Below are 26,961 nucleotides of genomic sequence, written 5' to 3'. Positions count from 1 at the left end.
ATTCCCGGATACCCACGGCAGGCCAGTCCCCTCAGCTGGGGACCCCTCACCCCAGCACTTACCCGCTCAGCTCTGCGCCAGCGGCAGTCACCTGGGGAGCTTGCCGTACTGCTGGTGTCTGGCCCTGGCCCCCGGAGTCTGATCAGATCTGTCTGGGCTGTGGCCAAGGGCGTCCTGAAGCGCAGCCATGGCTGAGACCCCAGCCGAGACGGTCTTCCATTGTCAGTTCCACAGATGACTTGGCTGGTCCTCCTTCCCACGACGGCCAAAGCCCAGGTCGACCACGCAGCGGGACGTGAGCAAGTGCTTTCCGGAAGCCCGCTGTCTAGAGAGAGGGGAGGAAACAAAGGACGCGAGGTCTCAGTAGGGTCTTGGAAGTAAGGGCTTTGCATTGCTGATGCTCTTGCTTGCTTCCACTGCCAGCGTTCCCACATTCAGAAAAGGGGTGGGTGGAAAGGTGTTACCCTGAAACCTCACCAAGTCAGGTTGCTTTGTTGCCACAGAAACTGCAGGTTATTCCTGTCTGAGGTGCACCCTGGGAGGTGTGGTTAATCCAGCAGGGGTGGCTGGGCTCCAGTGGTGCAGGAGAACCCCGAGTTCCTGAACAGCTGGGTTGAGCCTCACGGGAGACCCCGAGTCCCACCTGCACAGGCCACCCCTCCCACCCTGGAGCTCCGGTCCTGTGCCCTCTCCTGCCACGCAGAGCCCATCACCGTGGTCCACTTTCCCTGTGTGAGCAGGCAGCTGCCACATGACCCCCAGCAAGCTGTCAGCCTGTGAAGTCGCCCTCCAAGGCGACTATCAGTTCTGGCACAGCGTCTGACCCAGGTGCCACCTCTGTCACTGTGGGTAGGTAGAGGCAGCTTGCGCACACTGTGAAAAGCCTCTGCAGCCATCACTAGTTGTTAAGTCAGTTACCTGCTTCCTAGAGCCCATCAAGACAACTTAGAAATTAACTTGGGCGCAAGCACAAGGTAAAAGGTGGGCTGGCACACACTGGAGGAACCTTCAGGTTTTAAGGACTTGTCCCTAGACGGAGCCTGGACGGCAGGGGGAGAAGAGGAAGCAGGAACTGTCAGAACAGTTACTTCTGCATTTCGAAGTTCAAAATGAATTTCCAGCACGTGGTGGCTCTGGTGCGGGAGGCTGGGGGAGGCAGGGCTGCTTGATGGCTGGCAGGTGCCTGTGGGAGCAGCAGTGGGGCCAGCTTCGTTCCATGAGCGACTCATCCACGGACCAAGACAAGTGCTGCTTTGCTGACGAGATCCCATTCTCTCTTCCCTTCATGGCACTAAAACCCCCACACCTTCCAGACATGAACCCCCTCCCCCCAGCAGGGGGCCAAGTCAGTGACCGAGCAGTGCTGGCTCCACCTCTGAGGAGCTTGGACAGAACATGCTGATCGAACAGTGGGAGTCTTACAGAAACAAGGCTCCAGCTGCAGTGCAGAATCGCTAACACGATCACGGGCCTGGAAGGTGGACCTATATCACATGACATGGGCGAGTGAGACCTGTACCGGCACAATCTCTGAACGATGCCTGCACAGACTTAAAACGTGGTTTCTCAACACTAGATCCTCCACATTGGTGTGATGCCACAAAAAAAAACTGTTCTAGTGCAATGCCCTGGCTGCTCACTACAGAAGCAGCCCGATGGGCCTTTCGTGGTGCTCATGGGTAGGCCCCTGGAGAGCATGCCCAGCTTGGAGGAGCACTGTCAGTGTTGGGCCCCACCCGACTCCCTGGGTGGAGGGAGGAATTCTAGGCTGGCTGGGATCCAGCACTCCCTGTCCCCTGAAGGTGTTTTCTAGCCGTATTCCAAGGTAAGGCCTTGATCTTTGGGGACCCTTGAAGGGACCCTTCCCTGGTTTCCTGTCCTGGGTTTGGCTGTGGAGCTGTGGAAGCAGCTGATGGCTTCCCAGGTCCTCTTGCAGCCCAGCATAACCAGAGGAAGTGCTGGTTTCTGTTTTCCTCTCTCTTCTATCCAGTTTCTAGACTAGAACCTAAGCACACAGCAAGCTCTCAGAGGGTGTCAGTCAGTGCACGAAGAAGAGTTTCTTTATAAAGATGGTTAAAACTCGCTGGTGTGAGATCAGTGTGTGTCAGCCCCAAAGAGAAGCAGCTCAGTTCTCATCCCGGCCCGTGATTCGCCAGGTGGTGGGCAGGGCTTTGTAACTACAGATGTTTGTCCATCCAGGATTCTGGTCAATCATGTAACCGATCAGCCTTCTCTGCAGCCTGTGAACTGCCTCACTCGGGGTGGTCATGAGGATTAAGTGAGGAAACAGGACAGGAGACCAGGAGAAATGAGCTCGTGAGTAAAAATCAGTGCTCTGAGCTCTGCCCAGCCTCAGCCAGCAGGGGCAGCTCCAACCTCTAGGATTGCGTTTCACTCTAAGAAGAGCAAGCCTTGAAGTGAACGGCAGCCTGTGATTTTTAGAAAACTTCTCTCTTCCATACTGACAGGTGGAACCACTGGAAGAGACAGAAAGGACCATACATGTCATCCAGAGTTAGCCAGAGTTTCTCTAAGCCAGAATTTTCAACTTTATTTTTAGCAGTAGGCTTCCTTCTTCAACAAAAATCCTACACTGATCCTCAATAAATACAGCAGAGAAAGGCAGACTGCTGTGGGTTAAGGGGAGGAAATCCGGGGGCCAATCCAGTCTGCACTCCTTCCCACAAACCCATCTCGGGAAGCCCAGAACCCGGCTGCAAAGCTTGAGACCCATCCTTTGCTTTTGTTTGCCTTTAATGACGGTGAATATTTACGCCACACAGTTGCTGCTGCCGAGGGATTCCAGAGTGACGCAGCTGCGTGCATCTGGATTAGGGTCGCTCACGGGACTGCAGTCATCCGAAGGCTTGACTGAGACCAGTGGATCGGACTCCAAGATGGTGCCCGCGATCACTGGCAAGTCGGTCCCGGGTACAGTTAGAGGCCTCGGTTCTTCACCGAGTGTACCCTTCCCTGAGGCTGCTGAGTGTTCAAGATAAGGTGGCTGACGCTCCCTGAGTCAAATATATACATATATCTCCAACTCTCTTTCTGTCATTCAAATAGACAAGAAAAAATTTTCAAAATCTTTTAAACTCAAAACCCTAGTCTAATAACCAGAAAAATATCAGACAGTCGCAACCGAGGGCTTTGCTAGAAAGTATCTGACCAGCGCTCTTCAAAACTGTCAAGGCCATCGAAACAAGGGAAGTCTGAGAAACTGTCCCAACCGGGGAGACAAGAGGACACAGCGCAACGTGAGTGGGATCCTGGGCTGGGCAAAGAACTTCAGGCAACAACCAAGGCCATCTCAAAGCACAGACTCGAGCTCTTAACTTGGCAATATTGGTGCACTAATTGTGCCATGGTGCCACAGGGAGGTAAGATGTCAGCATAGGAAAGCAGGTGTGGCTTCCATGGAAACTCTCCGTACCACCCTCACAGCTTTTCTCTAAATCTAAAACTGTTCTAGAATAAACTGTTCCCTAAAGGAAGACTTTATAAGACACTCGGGAAGAGTGGCGATGCTAAACAGAAAGAGTGTCTACGTAGATCACTCACCTGCTTTACGACTGTGCACACTTTTCTTGGATTAAGTGGGCAAATTATTAGCTAGGATATAGTTTAGAAAGGCACAATTCCTAATCATGTTCTGAGAAAAAATATATTTCTAAGCACCTGTGGGGCATTTATGAAATTAATATTCTGCTAGGCCACAGTGCTGGCCTCAACAAACGGATATTGTATGGATCACACTCATGGCCTCAGTTACATAAAACAAGAGCAAGAAAAATGAACTTGAGACTGCTCCCCCACCAACACATGCACACATTTAGAAATTGTGGAACAGATATGCAACCACTCCCAAGTTGAAAGAAGGCCAAAGAATAAAATCTAACAAGAAACACTGTGGATGGCACTTTGTGATCACCCAGTGTCCCAAACACTGTGTATTTTTAATCCTCCCAACAGCTCCATGTGACGTTTTCCACACTTGGATTGGTTGAAACTGAGGCCCAAACAGGATGAACAACCTGGCCAGGCCTTAGAGATGAGAAATGGTGGGGCCCCGGTTTCCGTGAGGGTGGCTGGCCCTGGAGTTTGGACTCAGTTCTGCTGGGCCATCTCCTGTGCAGTAGAGAACCTGTAGGATGGCGAGTGGGATGCAGCTGAAGCAGTAAGTGGAAGGAAACTTCTCTCCAGGGGTGCAGACAATCTTCCCACAAAGAAAATACCAGACCAAGATGGGCCTACGGGATTATTGGGCATAGCATCCTGGTACAGACAATGCCAATCCTACACAAACTCTTGTGAAAAACAATAAGAGGGAATATTTTCAAAGTCATTTTACAGAGCCACACGGTTTTGATCAGACTAGGACAGTCCAAGGAAGAAAAATTAAAGACCAATCTCGCCAAAGAACATAGATGTAACCAAAATGATTAGCCATAACCAATAATATATAAAGAAATGATTGATGAGGTTTTAGCTCAGGAACTGCAATGTTGATACATTATAAAATAATTCATATAATCATTATACAAACAAATGAAAGGAATATGGACACACATGTACTCAAATATAAAAATCTTTCATAAAATTTAAAACATTTTCTGATGAAAATCTCTTGGCAACAAGGAATAGCAGTAAGTTTCTTTTCCTACAAAAGTCATCTACTTACGTTATCCAGGTAAATCTGTCATGGTAACGTCTCAAGTTGTACACATGTGTGTCGCTCCCCCTCTTCGCGGAGGAACGACACTAAACCCTGCCTAGGCTTCCTATCCGAGTCACGGCACCATTATGCCTCCTAAGCTTCATATCCGAGTCATGGCACCATCTTGTCGCTCCCCCTCTTCGTGGAGGAACAACATAGGACCCTGCGCTGTTCTTTTGTCTGCTCGGCCCTCCCCGGGTTTGCTGCTGGTTCTTCCCGGGTTGGCTACCGACCCTTCCACCTCTGTGGAAGGGCGGTTCCCCCTGCCACTTTCCCCACTTCCGCGGGGGAGCGGCACACCGCCGGCCGGCTCTCTCGAGGGCTGCTCAGGTGTTCCTTCAGATAGATGTTCCTGGTGCATGTTGTCTCTCTCCTCCTTTATAGTCCTCTTCCACCAATCCCAACTCTGCTACCCACACGCCGAGTACGCTGCTCTCCTCTAATCAGGAGCAGGATCAGCTCCTGCAGGTCATCACTCAAGTTGGCGAGAGGCAGCTGCGTAGAAGTTGTTACTCCCTTCTCAGCGCCATATTGTGGGAGAGCAGATGCATAGAATAAGTCTTAATTCGAGTAACTTAGTCTAGTCCAAGTTGCTCCCCACACACGTGAATCTCAGAAACAGATTATTGGACAAAAAAAGTAAGCCACAGAAAAATTATACAAAAAAATCCCATTATATAAAGTTTAAAAATAGGCAAAAAATGTATTTTAAGGAGGCATTTATGAGTCATAAAAATACACAAAAGAGCAAGAGAACAATTTATTCAAAATTCAAGGATTGAGAGTGAGTCTTGGTTTTCAGGGAGGTAGATCCAAAAGGCCTGTCAAGTGCTTCTTTTTTTTTTTTTTTTTAAAGATATATTTCTTTATTTGAAAGGCAGAGTTACAGAGAGGGAGAGGCAGAGAGAGAGAGAGAGAGAGAGAGAGATCTTCCAACTGCTGGTTCACTGCCCAAATGGCCACAATGACCAGAGCTGGGCCAAACCAAAGCCAGGAGCCAGGAGCCCCATCTTGGTCTGCTAGGTGTCAGGTGCTTCTTACTTATCAGCCTGGGTCTGAGAGCACGTGTGTGTGTTTCATTTTGAATACTGTGGTATGCAGAGATTTTATGCACACTTTCATATATATAGTGTGTGTGTCAAATAAATGCTGCGTAAATAATCCCGTTTGATCCTTACAGTAATCCTGGAAGACTCTGGGAATCATAATTCTCCTTTAACAGATGATAAACTTCAAACAAGAAAAATATACTGATAGGCTGAACAAGTAGGAGATAAATGCCAATATCTTAATGGCTCCACTTCCCAACTCTGACCTTTCTACGGTATCACACAGAGGCTAATTTTTATGACTATTTTGGCTATTTTAATTCCAGACACAGAACAATCAGAGGGCCCGACTGCACGTCACTGGGCGGGGTGGGGGTGGAGTGAGGTTTCCTCTCCTTGGTTTCTAGTCTGTGTAGATAAGATGGAAAGCCACCAGTGACAGTTTCCCAGAATCACAGCCAGTCATAAATTCAGTGAGAGTTGAGACAACAGATTTTGGGAAGGGAATTATGGGTGAATAATGGATACCCCAACCTAGCAGATATCTGGGAGCCAGGGAAGGGAAGGCCAGCCACAGGGCCCAGGATAAAAGGTTCATTTTGGTGGAATTGGAGCACACGGTGACAAACGGACAGGAAAACGGGACACTGGCTACAGGCAACAGGCTCCCAGGGCTCAGCACAGTGGGGAGGGTGCCGGAGTCCAGCTCCAGCAGGTCCTGGGGTTCCAGAAGGTGTGGGAGGCGTCGGCGCAGGAAGAAATGAGAGACACCCTCACTGCAAGGCTGATGGCGTGGCTCTGGCTCTCAAGCACCAGACTTGTCACATAATGATTCTTTTTTCTCACAGTAACAAGTCTGCTGTCCATTTTCTTAGAACCATCACCTTGTATTTTATGTTGCCTTTAGACTCTATGTCTACATCTTGTTACAATTTCTGTGATTTTCAAGGGCATATTCAGAGCATGGGTTACTGTCACAGACAGGTGCAAGATAACGGGCTGCCCACACAAGCCAAGACCTGGAGTGCTGTCGAGCTATGCAGAAATTGGCTACACAAGCTAGAACAGTACCTTCCTAATCCAATCTTTACTAGAAGCCCCAAGTCCAAAGCAGGCCCCTTTTTAAATGTATCCCCTCTGCAGTTCTTTCTGCAACTCTTTCATTTCTTTATTGTACTTATCTAAAGGTTCACTGAGATCTGTTTCCAGTTTCGACATCTTAACCATTGTTGCATTTGTAGCACATATTGAATTAAAGCTTTAATAACATTTATCTTTTTTTTTTTTAGTGGGAAGTATACACCAGGGAGCCTGTTGCCTTTTACTTTTTCCCCACAAACAACTCAACCTTGCATGAAGCATCAACCCCTTCTCCTACACTAACGTTCTGCTTCATTAAAATTCTACAAAGCAATGGACGTTTTGGGGATTTTGAGACTAGGCGCTCTTCCTTAAAATTAGAAATACAGCAATCAGTAGCGGGACCACCAGGAAGTTCTGCTTTCTTATGCAGAGTGTAGTTCCCAACAAACCTAAAACCACCAAGAGGACCGCAGCTGTCTTCCCCACGCCTTGCTGAGACAGACCTTCTGCTGTGACCTTGTCAGCCAGCCGAAGTTGCCTTGGCCTCGCCAGGAGGGCCAGAGGGCCATGGGACTGGTGGGCGGAGCAGAGGACGGCCAGGAGCACAGTGCTACTGTCCAGGTCCACGTGACCCCACATCCTGCAGCAGAGGCCTCCCAGCCTGGACTTGGGCACCCAGAGGACTTCCTGGCTTCCCCGTCTAGTCACCATGAATCAGCAGATTTGGAAGACTGTATTGGCCTGGCGTCGGGTCCCACAGGCCTTCCTGGTACAGGAGGGAGCAGGTGGCTTTGTCAAGCTCAGCCAGCTGCCAGGACCAGAACCGGTGTCTGCGGCTGTTCATCACCTGCATGGCTGCTGTCTTGGTCTGGGCACATCATTTTTGGAAATCCAAAGCCAACAATCTGGCCCTCCCTGGATGAGGGACTAGGTTGCTTTTGTCTCCTGATGGGAAGCCACCCAGTTCACACGGGCTGGCTCTCCTGAGGAGCCAGGAAGGGGTGGTGTAGGTCTCCACTCCCCCTCTCCTCCCTGCCTCACCCAGAGTCAATACCTGCTTATCTGCTTCGTTTGTTGGAATTCTTTGTATGATTTCATTTGTGAAAATGGTTCTGATCCCCCTTTTTTTTTAAAGGATTAAGAAATTAAAATTTCCCAATGAAGAACCGATTTGGATCTCTTGGGGCTCTATATTCGTTTCCCAGATTTGAACAGCACTCAGTAAGTATTCTGTAAATCAAGTCACATGCCTGTATCCATGGCACAAGTAAGAGGTTTGTACACAGAGGTGCCTCTGTGTCCAAGGTACAGATCTACAGAATGCCAGTGCAGTTATCTTCAGGAGGGCAGAATTCCCCTAGTTTTAAAAATGATACTTTGGGGGCTGGTGCTGTGGGCTAAGCCTCTACCTGTGGCACCGCCATCCCATATGGGCCCTAGTTTATGTCCTGGCTGCTCCTCATCCGATCCAGCTCTTTGCTAATGGCTTGGGAAAGTAGCAGAAGATGGCCCAAGTGCTTGGGCCTCTGCACCCATATGGGAGATCTGGAAGGAGCTCCTGGCTCCTAGCTGCAGATCGGCCCAGCTCTGGTCGTTGTGGTCATTTGGGGAGTGAACCAGTGGTTGGAAGATCTCTTTCTCTCTGTCTCTCCCTCTGCCTCCCATTGGAGGGTGAACCAACGGCAAAGGAAGACCTTTTTTTCTCTCTCTCTCTCACTGTCCACTCTGCCTGTCTAAAAATAAATAAATAAATAAATCTTTAAAAATTTGTTTAATGATACCTTGCCTAGCCTGTCGATGTTGCCATCATCCTTTGCAGCTGCATCCTGTTTCCTGGATGTCCCTCTAAGTACTCAGATACTCGGCTGGTCTTTGCTGGCACCTGGCTGCCTGCCTCACCAGCACACTCCGGACAGAGCCTCAGCGGGTTCAGTGGGCTCTAACCAAGAGCAAGGACTGTGTGTCCTTTTGGGCGCTGTAAGCCAAGCATGGGGAAGGGGGGAGGGCGGGGGGAGTGGGGGAGGAAGCCTCACTCATCTTGCTGTGTGAGCAGAGGAAGTCTCCATCCACTCACCCCCACTGCCTTCTCTTGGCCTCCTAAGCTGAGTGTGGTGTCTGCTCTCCCCTGCTGGCCACGCGTGGGTCAACACAGGTGTCCACGTAAAGCTTACCAATGCGGTGGCTAGAGGGCAGTGGTCCATCCAAGTAACGGGAATACTATTGCCAGAGCTGCTGTGGAGGTCCTGGCCACCTCCCAAGCCTTCCCACACCCCACCACCCAATCCTCACGCCGACTGTGCGAGGGAGGGATTATCGCTGCCCATAGACAGAAGAGCAACTGACCGAATGCTGCCATGCCCCAGGCAAGACACGTGCTGGAAGCCACAGGCACTGGGGCTCCAACAGGGGGAAGTTCACGTTCCTGATGGGCGAGGTCCTGGATGGGACGTCCTATCCCACAGCCTCAGGGCTGGCAGAGACGCCTGGCGGGCGCAAGGGCCGCCTTCCCATTCCCATCTGCGCACGTCCCCGCCACCTGCCCGACAGGAAGCCCGGCACCTTCCCAGTAGCTATCTTTTCTCCGGACCTCTGTGCAAGTTCCCACCCTCTTCCTGGCCTCCGATGTTCGTCCTCACACAGTGGCTCTGAAACTGGGCTCCAGCCGAGATCTGGAAAGGGTTCAAGAGCTCCGTGAACTCGGACAGGGACAAAATTGCATTCTACTGTGAGTGTAGAAAGCAGACAAAAAAGTTGCCTGTGGCTTTCTCGCGGAGAGAAAAATCACAGCTCTAAGTCCCATTGCTGTAGTCACAAGTATCTCAGAGTGCAATTTACGCTCATCACCACCTTGAAATTACAATAGCGATTAAACTGTCACTAGACCTGTTATTTCATCATTAATAAAAGGCAAATAAGACTGTATCGCCAATTTGGTGTATTTCAATATTTTGAAAGCAATCTTCCAAAATTATGGAATGTCCCTGCCATCCTGTATATTCGATTTTACACACCTGAAAACGTTCTAAGCAGGCCTCCAAAGGCATCTGGGCTTTCCAAGGGGCCTGGTCCTGGCATGAGAGGTAACAAATGCACAGTCCCTGATGCTGGCCATCTTTGGGCCTCCGGCAGCTCACAGAATGTGACAGTGACCACAGTGGGAGGGCCTGCAGTTGTACAAGCAGGCTGACCCGGGTCTGGCTTCTAAGCCAGCACACTTGGGAGTATGAACGGGCATCATTAATGATGATGCTTGGGTAAAAGAAGTAAATTGAGGCACATGGCCACCACACCCAAATAGCTTGTGTTCTGGGAACTGAAGGATTAGATGACAAAATGCCAGCCGATTAAAAGTAACTTGCAGCCGGCGCTGCGGCTCACTAGCCTAATCCTCCGCCTTGCGATGCCGGCACACCGGGTTCTAGTCCTGGTCGGGGCGCCGGATTCTGTCCCGGTTGCCCCTCTTCCAGGCCAGCTCTCTGCTGTGGCCAGGGAGTGCAGTGGAGGATGGCCCAAGTGCTTGGCCCTGCACCCCATGGGAGACCAAGAGAAGCATCTGGCTCCTGCCTTCGGATCAGCGCGGTGCGCCGGCTGCAGCGTGCTGGCTGCGGCGGCCATTGGAGGATGAACCAACGGCAAAAGGAAGACCTTTCTCTCTGTCTCTCTCTCTCACGGTCCACTCTGCCTGTCAAAAAAAATAAATAAATAAAAAAAAAAAAGTAACTTGCACAGGGCCAACGTTGTGGCGCAGTGGGCTAAAGCCCCAGCCTGCAGTGCCGGCATCCCACATGGGCACTGGTTTGAGTCCTGGCTGCTCCACTTCCAATTCAGCTCCCTGCTAATGTGCCTAGGAAAACAGCAGAAGATGGCCTAAGTGCTTAGGCCTCTGCACCCATGCGGCTCCTGGATTCAGCCTGGCCCAGCCCTGGTTGGTTGCAGCCATCTGGCCATCTGGAGAGTGAACCAGCAGATGGAAGACCTCTCTCTTTCTGTCTCTTGCTCTCTGTAATTCTGACTTTCAAATAAACAAATAAATAAATCTTAAAAAAAATTTTTTTTTTTTTTTACAGGCAGAGTTAGTGAGAGAGACAGAGACAGAGACAGAGAGACAGGTCTTCCTTCCGTTGGTTCGCCGATCCGAAGCCAGGAGCCAGGTGCTTCTCCTGGTCTCCCATGTGGGTGCAGGGCCCAAGCACTTGGGCCATCCTCCACTGCCTTCCAGGGCCACAGCAGAGAGCTGGCCTGGAAGAGGAGCAACCGGGACAGAATCCAGCGCCCCAACTGGGTCTAGAACCCGGGGTGCCGGTGCCGCAGGCAGAGGATTAGCCTAGTGAGCCGTGGCGCTGGCCAATAAATCTTTTTTAAAAAGGGGAATGCTCATGATCTGGATGGAGTACAGGAAAATGATGAACAGGTACAAGCCATTGATCTTCATCCTTCGCCCTACTCAAGGCAGACACGGCTTTTGTTCTAGAGGGCTAGACTTCGTTCCTTGAAGGAAACGCCCCAGACTGGAGGGTTGCCAGAAAGCGGTGGCCATATCCCCTGCAGCTACAGTGGTGAGCACCTTTCTCTCCAGGCATTCGCCACCTGCTTTGGGCTGCAGGCCACCTGCCTGTCCCACAGGCACCTAGGGCCATGCTTCAAGGAGGGACGGCAAGTCCAGATTCCAGGCACCTGAGAGCTAGGTGACCTTGGGTGAGTCACACGGGCTTTTTGGGCTGCAGTTTCCTTATCTGTAAAATGGAACGAATGATGACCTTCACAGACGGTGGTAAGCAGTCAGAGAGCCAGGAACACACGCGATGGAAGGGAACGGCGATCGCTATCATGTTACCGCTCTACCCCGTTTCGTCTGCACATCCGTCTCTCTTCGTGTTCTGAGTATTTTCGTGTGCGCTCTAATTTCCAACTTTCCTTCCTCTTCGACTTTTCTGATCATTCTGTGGCTATCTCTGGGTAACTATTAGCATAGTTGCTTGTACAGCATTTGCACCAGAGCTCTCTGCTGATGCAGCAGAAACCGACCACTGGAAGTGGGAACGGGGACACGTGCTCTCCTGATTATCGTGCGCTCTCGATTTACCCGCTCCATAATAGCATTTGCGCCAGAGCGCTTCATTTGCATTTTGCTGAGCCCACGTGAATTTTTATAAGTTTGAGGGTGTCCAGAGAATGCCTCGGTAAGAATTGAGTTGACAAAAAATAGGATGGATCATTTATCACCTTTGTGGAAACAAGATGAATTTCTGTTTTCAACTGAAATAAGAAATTACAAAGGACTGCTGGGCCTGACCGCATGAAAAATTAAAATGGTGCAAAAGGAAGATAATTCAGTACCAAAAAGGAAACCACTGCTTGGGAAATTTTTGCATCAGTATGAAAAGCAGTTAATAAATATGCCCGATAAGGCCAATCTTTTAAAAAACATTGTTGTTGCATCTTCCACTAAAAGACCATTGTACATCAAGACACAACAAATACTTAGATGGAAACAGAAACGTCACATAAAAAACCTACTATGTGCAACCTGCTCTGGTATTTCTGTTGTATTCTAGTCTATTTCGGCTTTTTCTTTCATGCCGGTCATTAGCCACTTAGTCAATTTCATCATCTACTAATGAATTACTACTTCAAGTTTAGAATGCAGTGATATCAAGAGCTCTGATAGAGACATGATTATATAGGTATAGATATTTCTTTTAAAAGATTTATTTATTTATTTGAAAGTCAGAATTACAGAGAGAGGGAGAAACAGAGAGAGAGAGAGAGAGCAAGCGAGCTTCCATCTGCTGGTTCACTCCCCAGATGGCTGCAATGGCCAGTACCAGGCCAGGCTGAAGCCAGGAGCCAGGAACTTCTTCCAGGTCTCCTCCATGAGTTACAGGGGTCCAGGCACTTGGGCCATTTTCTGTTGCTCTTCCCAAGCCAATAGCAGGGAGCTGAATGGGAAGTGGAACAGCCAGGACACAAACCAGTGCCCATATGGGATGCCGGCATTGAAGGTGGTGGCTTTACCCAATATGCCACAACTCTGGCCCCTATAGATACTTCTGATGGAGTAAAAACAACAGCTAAAACATGGGGGAAACTCCTCAGTCCCCACTCAAGAGCTACACATTATAATGATAAACTACAACATCCATTCATTAAATTAGCAATTTGCTATCGATTGCTGTCTCATGCTAATGACAATACAATGAAGACTTTTTGGTAATGCATTTACTTATTTATGCTTCACTTCAAGTCAAAACAAATTTGAGCTGGTTTTATTATCAAAATGACCAAACACAGTTGAAGGCAGAATCCATGGCTACAATTTTTTGAGAAGTAATTTAGTAGACATTTGGGGAGTCGTAAAAATGCTCAGACTCAAAAGTAATTCCACTTCTGGGAATTTGTCCCAATGAAACAGTTTGAAGAAAAAGAAAAATCTCTATACATAACTTTCTTTTACATCATTACTTAAATAGTGAAAAATGAGAAGCAGTCTAAATAGCCAAGAATGGCATAATATTTAAATAAGCTATGTGACACCAGCTCAAAATATTTCACAGCCAATAAAATAATGATGATGACTATAAAGCAACATGAGAAACTGTTCATGCTAATAAATGCAAAAGTTATAAAACAAAACTCTACATGTGTTCCAGTTACTATGGCTGCACACAGAAACTGCTCTGAACCTCAGAAGCAAGAAACAAGGGCCAGAAATTCACACACGTCACAGCAGCACGGTCACCTGGGCCCAGTCACCGGAGCGTCTTTTCACCTGTGTCTGGCCGTCTGCTGAGACCTTGGCTGGCTCTGCTGGCCAGGACACGTGGTGGCTTCCTCAGGACGTGGTGCCAGGGGCCCCAGGGCTAAAGTGTGTGAGCCAGGCAGAAGTCGTTCACTGTGTATGATCTAATCCGGAATCCACTTCCATCTCCAGCCACTGGGCGTTTTCAAGGGCAAGGGCCAGGACGCCACCTTGTGATGGAAGAGGGACATGTGTCTTGGAGGGGTGAGCAGGACTACCAACTGGGGCAGTGGCCAGTTTTAGAAAATACAGCCTTCAACGCTCTGCAATCCGCTTCTAACCTCATAGAGAACAATCCTGCTTTATCATTCTGACCATGTTCTTTGATTGGGTAGAAAATTACCAATAAAATCACACCAATGAGGAATCATTTCCAGGGCTCCTTCGTTAATGAAATGTCAGCCCTCACGTCCAGCCAACAGTGCTCAGTCTGCTAAGTCAGCACCAGCCCTCCCCTTCACCAGCCCAGTGGGTGTGCTCATGACCCTGCCCTCCGCCCTCGCGGTCCCAGCTCCCCTCCCCACCTGAGCAGCCTCAACCCCGCTTTTTAGCTACCGAAGGGAACAGAGGAAGGGGGCATATCGCTGGTGTCTTCCATCAGCAAACCTCCACCTGGGCAGAGCCGTGTCCTCGTTTGCCCCTTTCTTAGACAGAGAGGTCCCTCTGCCCTCTCTGTAAGACATCCCACTTAACCATCACACTCCAAAGCCCCTCTCTGTCCAAGCCTCCTTGATCTGTGTCCCAGACAAGCCCAGGTCCTCCTTACTCACAGTCGTGCAATCCACTCCAATTGTCACTGAGACTGTCTTACTAGGACTCACCTATTCCACTCACAACCTTCTAAGGACACGCTTGCTCTGCTGTTTCCATTGGTTACCCAAGTGATGTTCCCAAGGTGTCTCACCGCTGCCCTCATCTGGCTTCTTGGATGTCATTTTGATCTCTTGTTTGTCAGACTGAGTGATCCTTTCTTCATCTTCATCCTCTCAATGAATTAACTTCTCAGTTGAGTCATATTGCACTCCATCATGTTCCTAAACCTCTGCACTCAGTCTCACCAGCACCGTCTCTCCTGTTCCTACAGCCTTGGCCCCCTCTGCCTTCCTCTCTTCCATTCACTTGTCCTGTGGCCCACAACTCTGCTCAGCTAAACCCAATTCCTCCCACATCTCCTACTGCCACATGGCTCCTCCAGGAAATCACAAACTCAATTTACAATGCATCTTGGATGTACAGCAGCAAAAAGTGCCTTTGTTACAAGAGGCCTCTAACAAGCAAGGACTAGTCAGGTTGGATAACTGCAAAAGTCCTTTAGGTATCAGTCCTTCTTAGAACCCAGTGCTCAACCTTCCAGCCTCTGTGGCCTGGAGATGCTGGTCCAGTCCTCTGGGGCCTCTCCTGCTCTCCGGGTGATCTCTGCCCAGCCTGTCACTGAGCCTTTATGGCCTCTGATCTGGCTCCCATGCTGCCCAGCTTGTGTTCTGCTCGCTCGGGGTCTAGCAAAGTGGACCATCCTCCACTGCCTTCCCGGGCCACAGCAGAGAGCTGGACTGGAAGAGGAGCAGCCAGGACAGAATCCGGCGCCCCAACCGGGACTAGAACCCAGGATTAGCCTAGGAGCTGCAGCGCCAGCCTTAAGCCCCATCTTAACCAGAACCAGCAGCAGAGCCGTAGCCCCCTGCCCTAACTTCTTTTTCTGCCTTGAAAGGAGCAGGCTGTCTACCTCCTTAATGTTACTGCAGTATCTTCCAGCTTCCAGCTGGGCCTTCAAACAGCACAGGACACCTCCTTCTGATGAGCAATAAAGGCAGAGGGAGGTCAAGGTTAAGGTTAATGACTCCTTTCTCAGGATCCTAACCGGGCTGGAAGTCGGCTGCCAGCCACACAATCCTATTCTAAACGGCAAAAGCTGAACATGGACTTGGGCTTTTTCTATGCCGTCTTTCTATGACAAGTTCTAATCTCTTCGCACAGATATGGCTGCCCAGGGCGGACCGGGTGGAAAGTTCACAGACTCACGAAGACGAATGAGACAACTACATACAGTTACTAATCAGGCCTTGGTTATGTTCTGCACTGTCTCAGCACCCTGATCCGAACAACTTTCTGAGCTCTGGTTTTTAACCTCTCATTGCCTGCTAGACCTGCAGAAGTCTCTAACACCAATCCTCCTCCTGCCCCCATGGCCTCTCCTTCTGCTTCAGTTCTCAAGTTCAAGGGGAGGAAGTCGGGGAGGGGAGGAGGAGAGCAGCCGTGCATCGCTAAGCCCAGGTCACCTTTCCTCCCCAGAGGTCTGAGTGGGGCTCGGGAAGCTGCCCCCACAGCAGCCAGACCAGATGATTCTGACGCGGGCTCTCCTGATGGAAAACCTGCTCCCCACGCTGCCAGGCTGGGAGCAGACCAGGGTGGAGAGAGACCCTCGGCCATGGACTCCCCGTCTCCCGCCGTGTGCTCTGCCCAGTCACCCTCCTGGGCTCCTCCTCCTTCCTCACTGCTCTCCCAGCACCACCTGCTGACACCTCTGTCTCCCAGGCGGTCCAGCACTCACAGCCTCCCCTGATGCCCTCTCCCACCACCTGCAGAACGTCTGTGTCACCCTCGCCAGACGGCTGCACTGCCCTATGGGTGGGCGGCCATGATGGCTGGAACACCCCAGCCCAACCCGCCCACTGACCTGGCTCCCCTTGCTTACATCACATCCACTTAAAAGCCCATGGAAGCAGGTGCCACGGCTCACTGGGCTAATCCTCCGCCTTGTGGCGCCGGCACACCAGGTTCTAGTCCCAGTCGGGGTGCCAGATTCTGTCCCAGTTGCCCCTCTTCCAGGCCAGCTCTCTGCTATGGCCAGGGAGTGCAGTGGAGGATGGCCAAAGTGCTTGGGCCCTGCACCCCATGGGAGACCAGGATAAGTACCTGGCTCCTGCCATTGGATCAGTGCGGTGCGCCGGCCGCAGCGCGCCAGCCATTGGAGGGTGAACCAACGGCAAAGGAAGACCTTTCTCTCTGTCTCTCTCACTGTCCACTCTGCCTGTCAAAAAAAAAAAAAAAAAAAAGCCCATGGTGACTGCTGCTTCCTGGGGTCCCAATTCTTCACCCCTGAGGCCAGCTGAGCCTCATCACTCCCATAGCCTCCCCAGACCCCAGCCTCACTGTGAATTCTCTGCCATGCCAGGGCCTGTTATTCTGTGTGCTTCGGCCACGCTATGCCCTCTGCCGGGCCCTCTGACCTGGTGTTCTGGTCAGCTGGAGGTCCTATGTATGCCAGCCTGGCTCCCGTCAGGCTGTGACAGCTTCGCCCTGGTTCATGCCTAGCCACGATGCCCCTGTCTATTGGTATTGCTAGAACACAGTACGTCATGCTGGCGCCGCGGCTTACTAGGCTAATCCTCCGCCTGCAGCGTTGGTACCCCGGGTTCTAGTCCTGGTTGGGGTGCCAGATTCTGTCCCGGTTGCCCCTCTTCCAGGCCAGCTCTCTGCTGTGGCCCAGGAGTGCAGTGGAGGATGGCCCAAGTGCTTGGGCCCTGCACCCCATGGGAGACCAGGAGAAGCATCTGGCTCCTGGCTTCGGATCAGCACAGTGCTGGCCATAGCGGCCATTTGGGGAGTGAACCAATGGAAGGAAGACTTTTCTCTCTGTCTCACTGTCTAACTCTGCCTGTCAAAAAAAAAAAAAAAAATCAGAACATAGTACGTCATACTCTGTGCAGTACCACGGTGAATCCCAGATGCCACAGGGGCCTCAAAAAGTTCCTGGGAATTCATCAAAGAAGGAGGTACCTTTCTCTGAAGGGAGGAGAGAACTTCCACTCTGACTATGACCTTGTCTAAATATGATCAGAGTCGGTGAACTCAAAAGGCTTCCATAGCCTTGGCAACTCATGACAAGAGCCTAGGGGGATTACTGATGCCATAAACAGGAGTGTCAATTTGTTAAGTCAACAACAGGAGTCACTGTGCACATACTCCTCATGTAGGATCTCTGTCCTTAATGTGCTGTACATTGTGATTTAATGCTATAACCAGTACTCAAACAGTATTTTTCACTTTGTGTTTCAGTGTGGGAGCAAACTGTTGAAATCTTTACTTAATATATACTAAACTGATCTTCTGTATATAAAGAGAATTGAAAATGAATCTTGATGTGAATGGAAGGGGAGAGGGAGCGGGAAAGGGGAGGGTTGAGGGTGGGAGGGAAGTTGTGGGGGGGGAAGCCATTGTAATCCATAAGCTGTACTTTGGAAATTTATATTCTTTAAATAAAAGTTAAAAAAAAAAAAGTTCCTGGGAAAAGGAATTAAAGGGTAAGTTTGTTCGGATTCCCAGAAAATTTTAAATCCATACATAGTTTCTAAAAAGATTATTTATTTCTACTATTTATTTGAAAGGTAGAGAGACGCACAGAGAGGCAGAGACAGGTTTACTCCCTAAGTGCCAGCAACAGCCAGGCTGGGCCAGGCCAAAGCCAAGAGCCCAGCTCCGTCCAGGTCTTCCACACGCATGGCAGGGGCACAACTGCTTGAGCCGTCACCTGCTGCCCCCAAGGGTGTGCCTGGCAGGAAGCTGGACAGGAGGACTCAAAGCCGGGTACTCCAATACGGGGTCAGGTCCCCCGGGGAGCTGCGTGACCCTGCACCAGTCCCCACGCCTACCCTCTGCACAATGCCCACTTCTCATTCACTTTTTGTGCACTCTTTGTGTACTCCTCTAGTTCGAGTCTCCTGGGAGAGTTTTATTGGTCTTTACAGATGTGCAGATGGTTACAGCGTGGCCTGGTGGCTGACCTGTGCCCTGCACCTGGAGTAACTCCCCTGCTCCCTTTCTGCCCCCTGTAAGTGCTGCCCTTTCTCTCCCACCATGCTGCCCCGTAGCTCAGACCACAGCAGGCCTTTCTCTCTAGGCTTACACTGCGCAAGTCTGCCTTGACAAGCACACGACAGCTCTATGCACAAAGCTAAATGATATCACCAAGACCCCGGGCTCCTGCAGGCTTGGGGCCAAGCCAACGATAACCGCCACAGATGGTCTGGCCTGGAGGGAGTCATGACACCAGAGAGGCCTAGCACCCAGACACCTTGCAAACCAAGTTCTGAGCAAGCTTCAGGCAGCTCCAAGGGGAGCTAGATTGTCCCAGCCGTGCACGGGCCCCACCTGATGAGGACTTTGAGCCGGAAGAAGCAGGTTCTGCCAGGCCATCCTGATCCATCCCAGAGTCAGGCCCCGCTCAGCTCTATGCACCCTCGGCTCTCGGAGCAGAGCCGGCTCATGGACACCAGCTGCACGTGGGCGCAGGAGCCATGACCTCTAGCAGGTGGGTCTCTCCAGAGGGCTCAGTGCCTGCGCTGGCTTGACAGGGGTCACCCACCAGAGCATCCATCTGCTCTGCAGTCCTGCCCCGCCCCGCCTGCTTCAGGCTATGGTTTGTAAGGCTCTGAGAAGGGTTCCACAGGCAGACAGCACCATGGCTCCACAGTGCTTTCCACAAATACCTTTGCCCCAGGAGCCTCAGACCAATCCCAAACTTTTTTTTTTTTTTTTTTTTTTTTTTTTTTTTTTTTGACAGGCAGAGTTAGACAGTGAGTGAGAGAGAAGAGAGAAAGGTCTTCCTTTTCTGTTGGTTCACTCCCCAAATGGCCACCACGGCTTGCGCGCTGCGCTGATCCGAAGCCAGGAGCCAGGTGCCTCCTCCTGGTCTCCCATGCTGGTGCAGGGCCCAAGTCCACTGCACTCCTGGGCCACAGCAGAGAGCTGGACTGGAAGAGGAGCAGCCGGGACAGAACCAGCGCCCCAACCAGGACTAGAACCCGGGGTGCCAGCGCCGCAGGTGGAGGATTAGCCTAGTGAGCCGCGGCACAGGCCCAATCCCAAACAGTTTCAACAATCAAAGAATTCTGAGCAAAGTGGCTTGTGAGCAGAGACACACGCTGCTGGGGACAGGACAGACCTCACTCCCCCAGTTCTCTCCCGCTCCACCTCGTGTTCCAGAAACAGCCTGGTGAGCGGAGCCAAAGCAGCTGCCTCGGCTGGGTGCACTGCCCACTGGTCTTCAGCATCCCAGGTGGGGATGTACCTCCCCTGGGCATACAGCTGAGCCAAGGGTTCTGTCCTACCTGCCTATTTCAATCCATCAACTGGATGAAAAAAAAAATGTCCCCTGGAGAAAAAGGGATCTGAAGTATAACTCATTACTGTGTTTCAAGAACGAGAAAAAACTCCCACGGGGCCCCTCATTGTGATGCCACCAACTGCGACATCAGCGTCCCATACCAGAGGGCTGGTTCAAGTCCTGGTTGCTCTGCTTCCAACTCGGCTTCCGGATAACGCTCCTGGAGATACTGCAAATGATGGCCCAAGTTCCTGGGCCCTGCCACCCACGTGGGAGACCAGGATAGAGTTCCTGGCTCCTGGCTTGGGCCTGGCCCAGGCCCGCCTGCTATGGCCATCTGGGGCGTGAATCAGTGGATGCAAGGTCTCTCCCCTCTCACTCTTCACCCCACTGCTCTGCCTTTCAAACAAAGCAATCCTTAGAAAGTCCCAAAAATGAGGTAGCCCCACACAGAGCCACATTTTAAAAAGGCCCCTGGAAAAGACCACAGGGCATATTGTTAAACCTGAGTACAGTCCATGGCCTGATGAGCCAGATCCAAGCAGGGGCCGAGGAGGGGCGTGCTAGCTGCCCCAGGCCTGGTGGCTCTGATGCAGTACCTCCAGAGAAATGGCAGCGTGTATACGTGTGTGTGTGTGTGTGTGTGTGTGTGAAAGAGAGAGAGAGAGCGAGCGACCGAGACCGAGACGGAGACAGGCAGACAGACCTTACTCAGAACGCAGCACTGGGGCGGGGGAACTATCGTCCATGGGAGTAGGGGAGGCACACAGGAGGGGCACAGGCCCGCCCAGGGAGCACCTGCTCAGAGCAGGGCTGCCAGGCGCTGGAGAAACAGGGAGCAAGTGGCCACCAGACCGAGTCACATATATCTCGGAGCACCTTTGGCAAGAGAGCCCTGTGGCCGGGTCGTCGGAAGGTGGCCTGGGAGTTGGGGTGCGGGTTGCAAGGGCGGCCTCTGCTGGTCTGGGATCTCAGACTCAGTGGCTGTAAGTTGGGGGAGTGGCCAGCACACAGGCTCCTGGGCTCTGCCAACCACCAATCTCCCTCCAGATCCCAGGCTGGAGCTCTGATAAGCAGAGTCCCAAGGACGGCTAGCATGGGCACCCTTCCCCTCCCACCAGCCTCAAGGTCACCGCCCGTCTCGTGGCAATGACTTCTGCCCTCTGAAGCCCCAGTCCCTGAGAAGCCATGGAAGGACCGGGAACGGCCTGGCTCCAAGGTGACGCAGCACCCTCCAGCCCTGACTCCAGGGCCATCTCGGGCAGGAGACTGGGCCAAGGGACTGCATCAGGAGAGAGTGAGGGCGGAGGCTGGCTTCCCACCACACCTGCCCTGTCCGAGCCCTCGCGGCCTGTGCACGGCCGCACCAGGGCAGCTCTGCCCGAGCCCCAGGGGGTGTGGCTGCTCCAGACTCCGGTGCAGGATTTCGGGGAAGGCCAGGGCACAGGGGAGGGGTCCCGGTGGCCAGCCTCAGTCTGGCTTGGCCGGCCGTGGTGGACGTGGTGCTTTGCTTTCTCCCAAGACCTTCCACTCGCTTTCCCCTCTGGGTTTCTCAGAAGTTCCTTCTGGAAATTTCCAGCTCACTTCCAGCTGCATCAAAGGGAAAGGGACTTTTCCACAGGGGTTCTGGTTGGGAGGGGGCCCAGCGCCCCCAGCTGCCACTCAGCTGGGAGCTGAGGCCGAGGGAAAGGGCTGTCTGGGAGGGTGGGGCCGTCCCCTCACCCAGCGGGGCTGGGCTGGGCTTCTCGTCCTCTGTCTGGCCTCTCTTCTAGGACTCAGTCCTTGGGAATCCTAATTATCCCACATGGTAAGTCGAGTCATGGCATGAACGCGTTCAGCTTGAGTTCCTGTCTGACAGGACTTTTCCAGGAATCCTGGAGAATCCTTCCCCCGTCTCTGCCCCGAGAGCCTGCCTGGGACTTCTTTCTGCTTCCCTTGCTTTGGGAAGTCTTCAGATGAAGTAGGATTCCCCTCGTTCACTTGCTGTGAGGTCCCTGTGGCTTCCGGTCACAGCTGCATCTCCCCTGGGGGCCGAGGAGGGGCTGCGCTGGACGCGGCCCTGCCATGTTTCTGAGCCCACCCGAGGCCAGGGGCCGAAAGGCCTGCCCCGGCCCATGGGCACAGCCACACCCCTTTCTGGAATTTCTGGGGGAAATCCTGCCCCCAGTGGGGCAGCTGAGTTCTTGGGTAAAGTTTTCCATCAGTGGCCCCAGGGCCAGAGGCTCCCTTCCCCATCTGTGACCTCTGACCCCTGAGGGTGAGCTGACTAGGTCAGTGCCAAGTCAGGGCCTCAGGGCAGGAAGAAGAGTGCTGGGCACTGGGCACCAGTCACACAACCCGGCAACAGCAGAACAAGACCAGAACCCAGCTCCTCCGGCTCCTGGGCCAGTGCCTGACGGAGACTCACCCATGACTGCAGCAGTAAACATTCACCCACCACAAAGGACCCAGGACTGCACCGTGTGCTCACAGGGCCGAGTCTCCTCGTTCCAGGGGACACCCAGGCAGGGCTTGGAGAGACAGCCATGGCCACTGGCACCTGACATAAAGGAAGCCTGCATGTGAGGTGGGGGAGGGAGGGGGAGAGCACGCACACGCGAGCATGTGTGCATGCCCCAACCCAGCACGAAGGGCTCCTCTCCCTCCCCGGGTCTGTCTCTTGTAAATGTGATCTCCTCCTTCCTGTCTCTTGTTCTCACTTTTTCTGTCTACAGAAGGAACCGACGACGGACTCCACGGCGTCTCATCCCTGGCTTCGGGTCCCAAACTTGAGCCTGCCTCACTCAGCGGGGACAGAGGCTACCACAGAAGCTCCCAGCCACCATTCGCAGAGGAGCCAATCAGGGCCGAGGTGGGCCCAGGGATCTGCACCTCTGTCACTTCTCACACACATGGCCTCAGAACACCAACATGGGCCACTGACTAAACAGAAAGATGATCATTATTCTCCCACCAGAGAGGACCCACTTCTGTCTGCTTATTTTTGCAAGCACAGTTGCTGGAAGTTTCCTTGGTGTTAGCCGGCCCAGTTGACCCTAAACTCAAGTCTTCGGATCAGGTGGCGCGGAGGACGGAGTTAATGAAGAGCCAGCCTTGCAATTCACAGTCACACCACTTGGGGGAGCCATTGCTCCACTTTGCTTTCACTGTTGATGGTTTTTAGGAGGAATTTTACTTAGATCTGCTTCTTTCAATTGCACAGTGGGGAGTAGCTTTCCTGGAAAGGGGGTTGCATTCCCTCTCACCCTCACCATGGGTTTTGGGGATACAATCTGGATTGAAGAAGCAGGATCACCTGCAACGAGAAACACGGCCGCCCTTAGTCTCTGCTTGGTCCCTGCTGTCCGGCGAGGGCACAGGGTAAACCACAAATAGAACTGAGAAGGCTATGCTTAGGGACAACACGATGACATTGAAGGAGCAACTAAAAGCAGGTGGGAGACGGCAGGGTGGGAAGGGGCCACCTCTGAGCAGAACCAGAGGAAGGAGACATAGAGATGGGTGAGTGAGGCAGTCGCGCCCCTGCCATTTAGGTGAGCACATATGTTCTTATTTTATTTTAAATTATTTATTTATTCTCATTTTATGTGAAAGGTTTAGAGGGAGAGAGAGACAGAGAGACAGAGAGAGAATCTCCCATCCACTGGTTCACTCCCCAAATGCCCATGACAGCCAGGGCTGGGCCAGGCTGACGCTGGGGGCCAGGAACTCCACTGGGTTTCCCATATGAGTGGCAAGAACCCACGTGCTTGGGCCATCACCTACTTTCTCCCAGGACGCCCATGAGCAGGGCGCTGTGGTCAGAAGCGGGACCTGAACGCAAGTGCTCGGACACGGGACCTGGGCGCGCCAAGCACTGTCTTAGCTGCCAAGCCCCGGGCCTGCCCCTATTTCTTATCTTCAGTGTGTGTGTGGAGGGGGAGAGGGGCCGTCTGCCTTACTGGTCTTCTTCCACAAGCCTCCCATCCCCTTACCAGACCGGGGTCCCCCGCATGGGCAGCAGCTGAGCCCACAGCATTGCCTTTCCTGAGGTCAGCCTCCAGTATCTGTACCTCCTTCCTCTGCCTACACAGCTCTGTGCAGAAGCCCAAGTCCACCTACACCAGGGGAGGGAGAAGACACCAACTAACCAAAACCCGTTCGGGTGACATGGCACGGAGAGACTGGTTCGTTGGATTTACCTGATTCTAAACTGCCTGCCAAAGTCATTTCAGCACCCCCGGAAGGAGGCTGCGCTGCTGGGGCTCCCCATGGCTGCTCCTGTGTTAGGCGTCTGCCCCCGCCTGCACCTGCGTCGGCACCCTGTGGCCCAGCCTGGATGTGCCGGCTGACACCGCCCATTCACAGGCTCACACCGGGCCTGCTCTGTGCTCGGCTGCTGCTCGGCACAGGAGGCCCCACTGGCAGGGGCGACACTGAGCTCCTCTGCGCAGGTGAAGGAGACAAACAATAAACAAACAAGCAAATCACACGGAGATGAGAGTCAGGTGGCAGCACAGAAATGTGAGGTGAGGGGCCAGTGCTGTGGCACAGCGGGTTACAGCCCTGGCCTGCAGTGCCAGCGTCCCATGTGTGCGCCAGTTTGAGTCCTGGCTGCTCCACTTCCGATCCAGCTCCCTGCTAATGCACCTAGGAAAGTAGCACAGGATGCCCCAAGTGCTTGGGCCCCTGAGCCCATGTGGGAGACCTGGAAGAAGCTCCTGGCTCCTGGCTTTGGCCTAGCCTAGCCCTGGTCATTGCAGCCATTTGGAGAATGAATCAGAGATGGAAGATCTCTCTCCCTGTCTACCTCTCTCTCTGTAACTCTACCTTGCAAATAAGTAAAAATAAATCTTTAAAAATAAAAAAGAAATGTGAAGTGACCCAATGTGATCAGGGCTTAGTTTAGAAGGAGTCACATCTGTCCCTGGGTACCACGCACATCTTCCCCCGGCTACACCCCTTCCCAAGAGACAGGCACCAGGGAAAGTGGGTGCTGGCACTGTCTTCTCGGGGAGAAGGGGGCCCTGAGGCAGCGCCACTGCAGCCACAGTTGGTGTGCAGAGGTAGCCGGAGACGGGGAATCATCTGAGCTCACAGTCACAGATGGTCCTGGCTGTAAAGAACCAGGATGAAAGGGCTGAGGCTGGGCAGCTGCGCGAGTTACTCTGACGTCACACTGTTGGCTGTCAAACGACAGCCTTCTACTCCCCTGCTGCACCTCCTCACCCCGCCCCCCCCTTTCTGGAAAAGGGAAGAAGGCTATGGGAAACCTTGACAATAACTTCAGCCGACTCTCTGGGTTCCTGGTTCCATTCATGGCTGTGCACAAATCACTTTGGGAGAGAGATGTCCTAACTGCTTTAATTTTTTATTTTATTTATTTGAGAGGCAAAAAGACAGACACACACACACACACACACACACACACAGATCCCATCTGCTAGTTTACTCCCCCAAATACCACCCCTTGCAACAGCCAGGATGGGGCTATGCCACAGCCAGGAGCTGGACACTCAGTCCAGGTCTCCCACAGGGTGGCAGGAACCCAGTTGGCTAATTGAGTCATCACTCCTGTCTCCCAGGACACACAGCAGCAAGATGCTGGAGTCAGGTACCAGACTGAGACACTCCGCCCTGGCACGTGCCTGTCATCCAGACTGAGACACTCCGCCCCGGCACGTGGCTGTCGTGCCACGTGTCTTAACCTACATCTTAACCACCACACCGCACAGCCGCCTCCTGTACTCCATGAATTTTTATGCAACCAACAGAAGGTAGCAAGATCACTGCCACTGCTACTGAACACCTCCTCCATGACAGAGACTTGCATCAGCCCACACTCCTCCACACACCCTTCAAGCTGGGAGTTCCCTTGTGCGTCACCGTGAGGGTAAGGAACTAACCTAAAATGTCTGCAGCTCTGAGTAGTATCTGTCACCAGGAGGCATTTCTTTAAAAAAAAAAAATCTGTATTTTTGTTTATTTGAAGGTCAGAGCGACAGACAGACAAAGAGAGGTTTTCTGTTTTCTGGTTCATTCTCCAGATGCTCGCAGCAGCCACTGCTGGGCCAAGCCGGAAGCAGGGATCTCAATGGAGGTCTCCCACGTGGGTGGCAGGATGCGAGTGCTTGATCCATCACTGCTTCATGGGAAGCAGAGCCGGGACTCGAACCCCGGGCACCCTGGAACGGGCTGTGGGCATCGCAGGCGGCATCTTGACAGCTGTGACGGATGTCATGCTCGAAGCCGTTTCTCATCCATCCTTGTGAACCGCACAGCCTCACCACGGCCTCTTGCCCTCAGTAAGCCACAGTAAATATCTGGTGATTGAGTAATGAAGAAATGAAGGGAAGAAAAGAGACGGAAAAGGGGATGAGAGATTAGGAAACGTGGGGGGAGAGAGGAACGAGGTATTTCCCTGAAGACCAAAAAAAAAATCTGTTTTCATTCCCTCCTGGGCACTCTTATTTTCTGGGAGGAAAAAAAAAAAAAAAAAAAAAAGGAGGAACGAAAAGGGAAAATTGACAGTAACTTCAATTGAATTTCTAGATTTCAGGTTTCCCCGTAAATGGCTGCTCTTGAAACAGAAGATTCCAAAACTCTCTCTCTACTCTATTAGCAAACGGACAACCCAATAGCTTACAAAGGCCGCCAGAGCTCATTTGGAGGAGGATTTCTGTCCTGGGAGCGCAGGGGCTGTCTCGGGTGCATCCGCCTGTCTCTGACCTTGCCCTGCAGGGCCACCAGTATGTTCTGTACCCAGATTTATTTAATTGTGCTCTGTATACATTAAGTAGTAGCACACTGGCCAAGATGGAGGCAGTGAACCCTGCAGTAGCCTTCAGTTCCCATGGTGGGAGCAGAGAATAGAAGGAAAAACATTTCATGTTGATTTAAGGCTGGAGGGACCTTTAGGATCATGATTCATTTTGTAATTGTAGAACTGAGAGCCAGAAAAATTAAATGGCCTGCCCAAGGACACTAGCAAGCTTTTTTTTTTTTTTTTTTTTTTTTTTTAAGATTTATTTATTTGACAGGCAGAGCTAAAGTGAGAGAGATAAGAAAGAGAGAGAGAGAATCTTCCACTGGTTCACTCTGCAAATGGCCACAATGGCCACAGCTGGGCCAGGCAGAAGCCGGAAATCAGGAATCATCTGGGCTGGCACGTGGGTGCAGGGGCCCGAGCACCTGGGCCACCTTCTGCTGCCTTCCCAGGTGCATTAGCAGG

General features: G+C 52.0%; 1 long non-coding RNA gene across 1 annotated transcript in view; it reads right to left on the bottom strand.

Annotated features, from left to right (window-relative positions):
- The window catches only part of LOC127491822 (uncharacterized), a 116,981-nt gene that overhangs the window by 3,344 nt on the left and 86,676 nt on the right, over positions 1–26,961 (bottom strand). Inside the window, exon 3 of the long non-coding RNA XR_011387461.1 lies at positions 63–325. This is a non-coding gene — a long non-coding RNA (uncharacterized lncRNA). The remainder of the gene's footprint in view (positions 1–62; positions 326–26,961) is intronic.

The sequence above is a fragment of the Oryctolagus cuniculus genome, chromosome 3 (assembly GCF_964237555.1).
Source record: "Oryctolagus cuniculus chromosome 3, mOryCun1.1, whole genome shotgun sequence".
NCBI lineage: Eukaryota > Metazoa > Chordata > Mammalia > Lagomorpha > Leporidae > Oryctolagus > Oryctolagus cuniculus.
This window is presented reverse-complemented; position numbering and strand designations above follow the sequence as displayed.